This window comes from Odontesthes bonariensis, chromosome 19, assembly GCF_027942865.1.
Source record: "Odontesthes bonariensis isolate fOdoBon6 chromosome 19, fOdoBon6.hap1, whole genome shotgun sequence".
Taxonomy (NCBI): domain Eukaryota; kingdom Metazoa; phylum Chordata; class Actinopteri; order Atheriniformes; family Atherinopsidae; genus Odontesthes; species Odontesthes bonariensis.
Window position 1 is genome coordinate 11805524 of NC_134524.1, and position 8232 is coordinate 11813755.

Here is an 8232-nt window from a genome sequence, read left to right on the forward strand (position 1 = left end):
GATCCTAACTCTGCCAACAGCTGGATATACTGCCAATCACCCAGACAGTGTGGAGAGCAACACTCTGTCTGTTAGTGCAGAAATCAACATTACATCTCTGGCATCTGGAGAAAAACTTGATGCTGCTACACTGCCATATGGTGACCGTGTGATTGCTTCTCATAAAGAACTTTTACTTGATAAAACATGCTCCCACAAAGGAACAGATTTGACAGTCTGCAGGGTATTAACAGCTCCTCTCTTTACTGAATGATCATCATGTGTTAAATTACTTGCGTGCTTCACCCCACGCAGCGTGGGTGGAAACCACGTTGGAAGATTTCATTTTAAATGGACAAGATATTAAAAACACACACACACACACACACACACACACAGTGTTTCTGTGCTGTATATTTTTTTAACTGTCTGGCCAGTGATGTGTTGCTCCAGATCAGAAAAGGGAAGGAGGGAGTAGTGGGAAGGATTCAGCAGGGAAACTGAGCGCACACACACACACACACACACACGAGCAGATTCTTGCACACCTTCATTCAGCACATTTGCACATGAAGGGGCACGGATGGAAAGTCTTTCCAGTTGAGCGTAGGCGTATTTGTGTGTTGACTCCAAATTGCTAAAAGGGCCCAGAGGCGTTATATTGCATTAAATCTCCGACTCAGCTTTGGAGAAACTAGTTCAAGGTACCTGTTCTCCAGAGTGGAAGACAGCGGGGCCTTCGCCTGACTGACTGGTCGACTGACGCCCACCACAACCCGGTGCCGGTTTCACTCTTTTGGAGATTGTTTTTAAGCCTCCTCCTTTGAAGGGAGGCCAGTCGTGTCCTCGGGGCTGAGAGGGGAACAAAGAACCCGGCGTTGAGTCGGCCGCGACGGTCTCATCCAGCTCCCTCATGTCCTCACATCCAATCTGCTCAGACATGACGGTGACGCTCCACAGTCGGAGTGTTGACGACATATTTGCTCCCAACTTCATTTAAAGGCGCTTGGCTGGTTAAGAATATAATATAATATGTAAAAATGTCAAGCCTGCACTAATTAATTAGCTGCACAGACTCAAAGCTTTGCTCCAGTTTTCTGAAGAGATTCAAAAGTTTCTTTGGACAGATAGAAGTTTTGCACTCTCGTCAAACACCAAGATCATTAAAATTGGACAACGTAAAAATAGATAAATAGATACATAAAAAGCACACGAGTTTGGGAAGATAAACTGAGATTGTCATGTCTAAAACAATATGGTGAACTCTGAAGGCAGAGCTTTCAGTTTGTAAGGAAAGTTAGTGACTCAGCTCAGTTTTGTGGGGAAGAGTTGCCTCCTGCTGCTGGAAAAGAAGTGACCCCAGAGAGATTAAAGCTGTGGAAAGTAAGATACAGAAAAAAGAAAATGCGTGTTCTAAATCTCTGTAGAAATGACTCATGTAAAATGCTAACAAATGTTAACAAACTGCCCTAGATATGATGATCTGTAACTCTCGCAGATTGAGGACACCTCCACCCAACAGCCTCAGCGTTAAAGTCTGAGCAACGACCCGAGTTTGTCACATCACAGGCAAAAGTGTTGTTAACCACTCGGGCGACGCGAACAATTAAAACAATGGCCAAGTAAATCAAAATTAGGTTTCAAAATCCTGAAAAAGAGGCGAGCTCTGAGACTGTGGGGACGTGTGTGCACGACAGATCTCAGATCAGCTCAAATAAGACACACTAACTGGTCAAGCAGAGTTCATTTTATTGAGGAAAACAGCTCTGATAGAAAGTCACACTTCAGATATTAGACATTTTGGTCAAGTCATCAACATTGGTTAAGTGTGCAGCTTAAATTCCCGTGGTGTGTTGGTCCTGCTGCTGGCACAGCGCGGGCGCTCCAGGGGTGAAGGGGAAAGTTGGTTTGCCAGTTGCAGTGGTTTATCTGTTGTTCCCAGCTTTGTAAAACTACCAGGTGAAAAATGTAGTGGGTGTTGGTGACCATTCAGGACTTCATCGTATTTATCTCCGCATAAGATCCAATCTGCTGAGCGTCCGCTGAGCGTAGTTAAAACTTCGGTGTTCTGAGTGGGAGTCCAGCCTTGTCCAGCTTGCTCGTCACAGAATGAATCCAGCGCGTGCACATACAGTAATCTCAGCTTCACTCCTCACAAAACTAATTATTTTTTCTTATTAACTGTTTAAGTTCTGCAAATATCATCATCCAACAAGATACATTTCCGTGATGAAGGTAGAACTCGCGTCCATGAACCCACAGCGTCATGGATTTGTGATTGAATACCCGCCCTGAGATCCTGAGCAGAAAATCAATGAAAAAGCATTGAACAGCCCAAAGCCACATCTCAGTAAAACACAGCTCTCTGCCCTCTAAACTACTGTCCAACACATGTAACACGTTCCCATACAGATCTCTGAATACATTTCGTGGGACTGACAGGTAAATGAGTGACTTTGACACTTACCCCCTACATCCAGACAGATCACACCCCCGCCTACAGGAGCAGCTTCCCCCAGCAGTACAGCAGTGGATCCCACAAAAACCGCACAAGGATCAATTGCCAACGTCAATCTACCGAGCATCCCACTTCAAATTATTCTGTATCCACACCCTGGATGCTCAGAGCTCTTTTTTTGGGGGGGCACTGGGATGATCTAATGCAAGTGTGAGGAATGAGCTGGTGTGTTTACTGTGGCATGATCAGTGTCACACCTGGATTTACTCAGTGGCACAGCACAGGTGTGAGAGAATCAGAGATGCAGATGAACCCACACTAATCTCAACAGGAGGATGAAAGAGAAAGAGAAAGACAGTCAGACACACAAACAACAGCAAAGAAGACAGAGCAGGATGACGTGCTTGAGGGAAAACTGAGTGAGTAGAAAAGCGTAGTGGGAGGAGCAGGGGAAGAGAGAAATGTCAAACTGGGAGTGGAGGGAGGGTTTAGAAGCAGCGCTGGCATTCTACTGGAGGGTGAATGTTTCTGTGTTTGTGCTGTCACGTCAGCGAGCGAGGCTCAACACTTCCCCTGTGGAGTGGATGAGTGTAAGCGTGTCGCGGTTGGAGGCTGGAAGGCCGAGCTGTGATAGCATGTGGTTACCAGGAGCCTCCCGCAGTTGGCTCCTAACAGTGGGGGATGCTGGTTGAGAGGACGATCAGGGCCATGAAAGGCAGGGAATACATGGGGATCTTTCCCACAAATCTGCATAGAATAAACATAACATAGAGGGTATTTTTCAATGGAGGCACATTTACTGCCAAAAGGATGAGGCGTGGTAGCTTTAATGCCAGTTTGTACGAGGTAATGTGCGAAATCTCCAGCTCCAGCAACTCTGTAATAAAGCTCCAAAGTAAAGATGCATTGCTTAAAAAACCTGAAGGGGGATGATCTAATTTATCAAACAAGGACAAACGGCGTCGACAAAAAGGAACAAACACTGGTAACAAATTCAAATTACCCACCAGGGATATGATGGAGATCAACAGTTTTTGGAGCTGCTGCTACTTTGCATAAAACCTAATAATGTTGTACCTGTTTGCAGGGTTTGCAGTGGGGATTTAGTTTGTTCAGAGAGCAGAAACTGAACTATCCATCTGGCTTTGGCTGCTCTGGTGTTAGCTTTTTTTTTTTAATATTCGGTTGTTACAGAACAATATCTCCTCGGTATACAGGTTGTTGTGCTCCTGCTCCAGTTTACTCTGGCAATAAGGTGGAATTGTGAGATGCCAAAAATTAAAAAAAAAAGCTTGGCAGAAAGTATGCCAGTGAGCTGAAAGGGAGAACAAAACTGTGATGAGAATTTCATTTTGATAAATGCATTGGTCCACGCTCTGTTTCGAGAACATGCACCTGTGTTTACATCTCCAAATGGACACAAATGCCATTTAGGTCCTCGCTTCATCTCTTTTGTACATACACAGTGAAAGATCATTTTTGCTTATGACAGTTAGGATGAGATCTGGTCCGGAGACATCAGCGCCACGTAAATTAAACCGAGGACAGACTGGAACTTGATCGACTGTGGCATTCCAGACGCTTTTCCTTGCCCTTCTGTGGCTGCTTCTCCCTCTGCAAATTGTTGTTTTTTCCCTCTTGTAGCCCCCATTAGGATGATAGATGAGAAGAGATGCAGAGGGGATGGTTAATCTTCCACGGAGAGAGAGACTAGAGAGAGGAGGGAGGCGGAGACCGGCGTGCCCTGTACATAAATAAACAGGGCGTCGTAGGGAAGTGTGTGGATGGATGAAAAATTACGGCCATCACCACTCAAAGATGGAGGATGGGAGGCCGAGAGACAGGGGACGGCCTGAGTTAGGGGATGGGAAGTGATTAAAACCATGAATGAGGAGAAAAAAGGGGGGATATAACAAGAGGGAGATGAAGAGCGGTGGGTTCCTGGTGGGTGAAGGGAGGGGATTCTGGAGGGCTATATTGAGCTCAGCTTCTCTGCAGGAGCTGCTTTTAATGAGCACATAGTTTTCTAAAGTAATTATTGGTTATCAACCCGATAATAGTCATTGCTTCGTTTTGTGCAGCAGATTCCACATACTTACTCAATTATGGCAATTATTAACAAAGCGGTTTCTATGCATCCCTGCTTTGTTTTCGGACGTATAGCGTGTCTCGGGTGGGCCATTATTTTTGTGTTGCATAACTCAAGTTATCCGGGGGGGGGGTTGCAAGTACTACATCCCACTCAGCTGTAGGGTAAACAATGAGAAGCCAATTTAAGCTTCAAACCAAATACTACATTTTATTTAAGAGGGCAGAGGCGACTCGGGATTATAGCCCCGCCAACATCTGCTGCAGATGATGCCCGTGTGGTTATCGCCTCATCTTTCAAAAACAAAATGGAAAAATGGTTTGAATTGAGAGTTGCCATGCTGGGGCTAGGGTTGCACAAGAAAGGGGTTCAGAGAAGAAGAGTCGGGGGGGAGCCAAGTATCCGCGGCAGCCTCCGCTGAGCAGGGAAGTCATCCATTTTAAGGGCTGCGGCAGAGTACCTGCTAGCTTCTCATTAGCAGGTGAGACACACTGATAGGATCTGGGGATGCGGACGGATGGCTGGCCAGACAGACAGATGGCTCCCTGCTCCATTACTCAAGGACACAAAGCTGCACTGGATACTTTCCACTTCACACACACTGGCCAAAAAAAAAAAAAAAAAAAAAAAAAAAAAGTACTTTAGTCTTTTAAGAGAATAAAAGAGGCAGAGAAGCATGTAGAGATGCACTACAAATCTACAAAGAGATGTGAACCCACTGACGCTGCAGCCTCAGGATTTATAGCTTTAACAATGCCCAGAGTTTTTGTTAATGAAAGTGGTCTCTTTAAATAAGAAAGCTTGCTTCTTTTCTTTTTTTTTCCCCCTCCTCTCCCTCTTTTGGAAGTATTGGATTTGAATTTCAGATGAGCGCTGCGAGGGGAAAACAGACACAACTGCTGCTCAGCTGAAAAAGCAAAGAAGTCAGCGGTTACTGTTCCAGACTGTGTTGATTCAGTCATCAATTACAGCAGCAGCAGTCGTGATAAATAAAAGTCAACAACTGACTAACTGCAAAGCTCCGGCACTGGCGCTCATCCAGCACCCGCTAAAACTTATTGAGTTATAGGCCCACGGTATCTGCCTGCCTGTATATACACACCATTGATCTCTATAAGGTCTTCCTCAAAGTCTACACATTTGATCAAAGCTGTTGGAGGGTGGATGGCATTTTTCGAAAGCGAGAAGACCAGCGATACACCTGAGGAAGGAAAAGGAGGGAGAGTGTCTCTTCTGCCACGGCAGATCTGGATCAAAAGTACCGATTGCAAAATCAAAGTCAGCGCCATCAATATTTCATCATAGGAGAACCTGCTGGTTGTCACACACCCACCCTCCCTCCTGCAACAATCCCTTCCCAATTCTCTTCTTTTCTGTCCTTTGCTCTCCTCTTTCCTGGGTTACACTTGCCTCGAAACACCTCACTTTCCCCACACCGAGGTGTGCACCACCATTATTACCGAACAGGTAACTGGCAATGGCTCCAGTTCTAATCTCAGACTGATGTCAACCAACAAAACTGAAACGGAAATCCGGCAACTCTTAAAACAACGTGTCGGTCCACCGCTTCATTCACTCTGCATGCCGTGGCAACTCAATCTCAGTTTGTGAAACATGCTTACTGACTCGTGTCCTTGGACATGGTTACCAAATGACCAGAAATAAAAAGGATTGCAGTGTGACAAGATTTAGTGAAACTGTCAGGAAATGAGTGGTTTAAAAAGTCCAGTTGGAGGTTGGATGGTGTGGTGATGGAGTTATCCTCAGGTCGCTCATGACCTTAATTTCACTCAACGTGTAGTCCAGTTTTAGACTTCTAAACCACTTGCTTTGACCAAATCAACTGAAAAAGTTCTTATTGAAATGGGGACCATAGGACTCTGATCATTGCAAGGCTCCACTGGAGATCATTTTCAAATAGCACTAGACACAAAATAAAGCTCCTGTGGATGGAAAAGTTAGTAGTTTTTCCATATCTTGAGACTTGATGATGTATTATGATAAAAACTGGTTTGCTGGTTATGTGTCGTTCATTTGCTTTCAATCTGGTCCAACACCTCAGTTTAGTTTGTTTTCCACGACTTATCTTTGCATTTTTTAAACTCTTGTAATGTCCCCGTTGGATTTTGAGCAAATCACCCATTGAGCAAAACATCCCCACAAAAGCGTAGAATATGCACAAATAGAGATGGTGATGAGATCACTTGGCATCAAACTCTAAGACACGTGTCGAAGAGCAAGGTAAATAATGTCCCGCGTGTGCATAAAGCCAAACTGCAGCCTTCTCTTTCCCAAAGTAGTTTTTAAGCCCACTGCGACCCCTCCCGAATGAATGTTAATTTTTCAGGAATATCACCACAGCATCTTAGCTGTGGGTTGGACTTTTTCTATTTTTAAAGCCGTGACATCCACATAATTGGAAAAGAAACTGACATCATAGAAGTGGCAAAGGTTGTGGTATCTTTTCTTTTAGACCCTGGTTTAAGTCACAGTATCTAAAATTAGATTCAAGCCTGGTTGAAAGTCACAATTGGAGCTGTTCACACCCCCAGTTTGCATCTCACAAGTCTTAAAGGCTAAACCAAGCCCATCAGTATGACATTGTAAGGGTTAGTCTCACAATGTATATTGCAGTTTTTTTGTGTAATATAGGTGGAGCGACCATTTATAGATGATAAATCTACCCTTTAGTTTCATAACTTCTAAACTCTGACAAAACAATAACCACAACAGGGAAAACCCACCTTTAATGGAAACCCATCAACTGGCCTAAAAACTAAAAAGCAAACAAACCCTCAGTTATAAAGGCCACTACACTGCCAGCAGTCTCCAGGGTCAGTCTAATTAAGGCCACTCGTCAGATCCGAGTGTTTAAACATACTCATCATTTACTTTCGTGTCTGTGCGTACCAAAGATTACAACTTATGAGAGATCTATGCAAATAAACTCCCGACGACTTAAAAGAACTTAAGCTTGACCCCATGTCAAATTCATGAATACAACCCCAATGTGTCAAAATCCGTATTCTTCTGCAATCCCAAAACAGGGAAGCAGCAACGCACACGCTGTGCAGAAACTAGGCTACACCGTGCTTAACATGGCACCACATCGACTAATACAGGAAGAGGTTGAGTTAATGCATTCGGGTGAGAGTCCCCCCCCCACACACACACACACACACAACAGTATTAACGGAGGAGCGGGAAATGAAACTTTGCATTATTTTTAGAAGGAAATTATGTCTGTGCATCTCAGTAATTATAAAGCAATTCAGAGCAGACTGATAGGCCTCCGGTTGACTTTTTTTTCTTCTCTTCCTTCGTTCCCATCCCGACTCTCGCAGCCTTATCTTTTCCCACCACAACTGCACCGACTCCTACATGCATTTTAATATGGTAATTATCGAGTGAATTCTAAACACCAACCAAAAGGAAAAGCTGGCGAGAGCATTTAAAATGGGATTCAGCCACCGGTCTCCAATATCAACACAACCCGTGCTTCTCTCACTTCCTGATTAGGAGGGTTTATTCAGGGTATTTATAGCCAGCCCCTGTCTCTTTTGTGTCCACTGGCAGCCGTGCTATTTACAGTATCTCGCTGCCGTCATTGGGCTGATTTGCAAATGTGATAAACTCACACAATGAACGAGGGAGCTTCGTCATTAGAAACGACAGCATTATTCAGCCTTTGAGGAGGCCGGCCAGT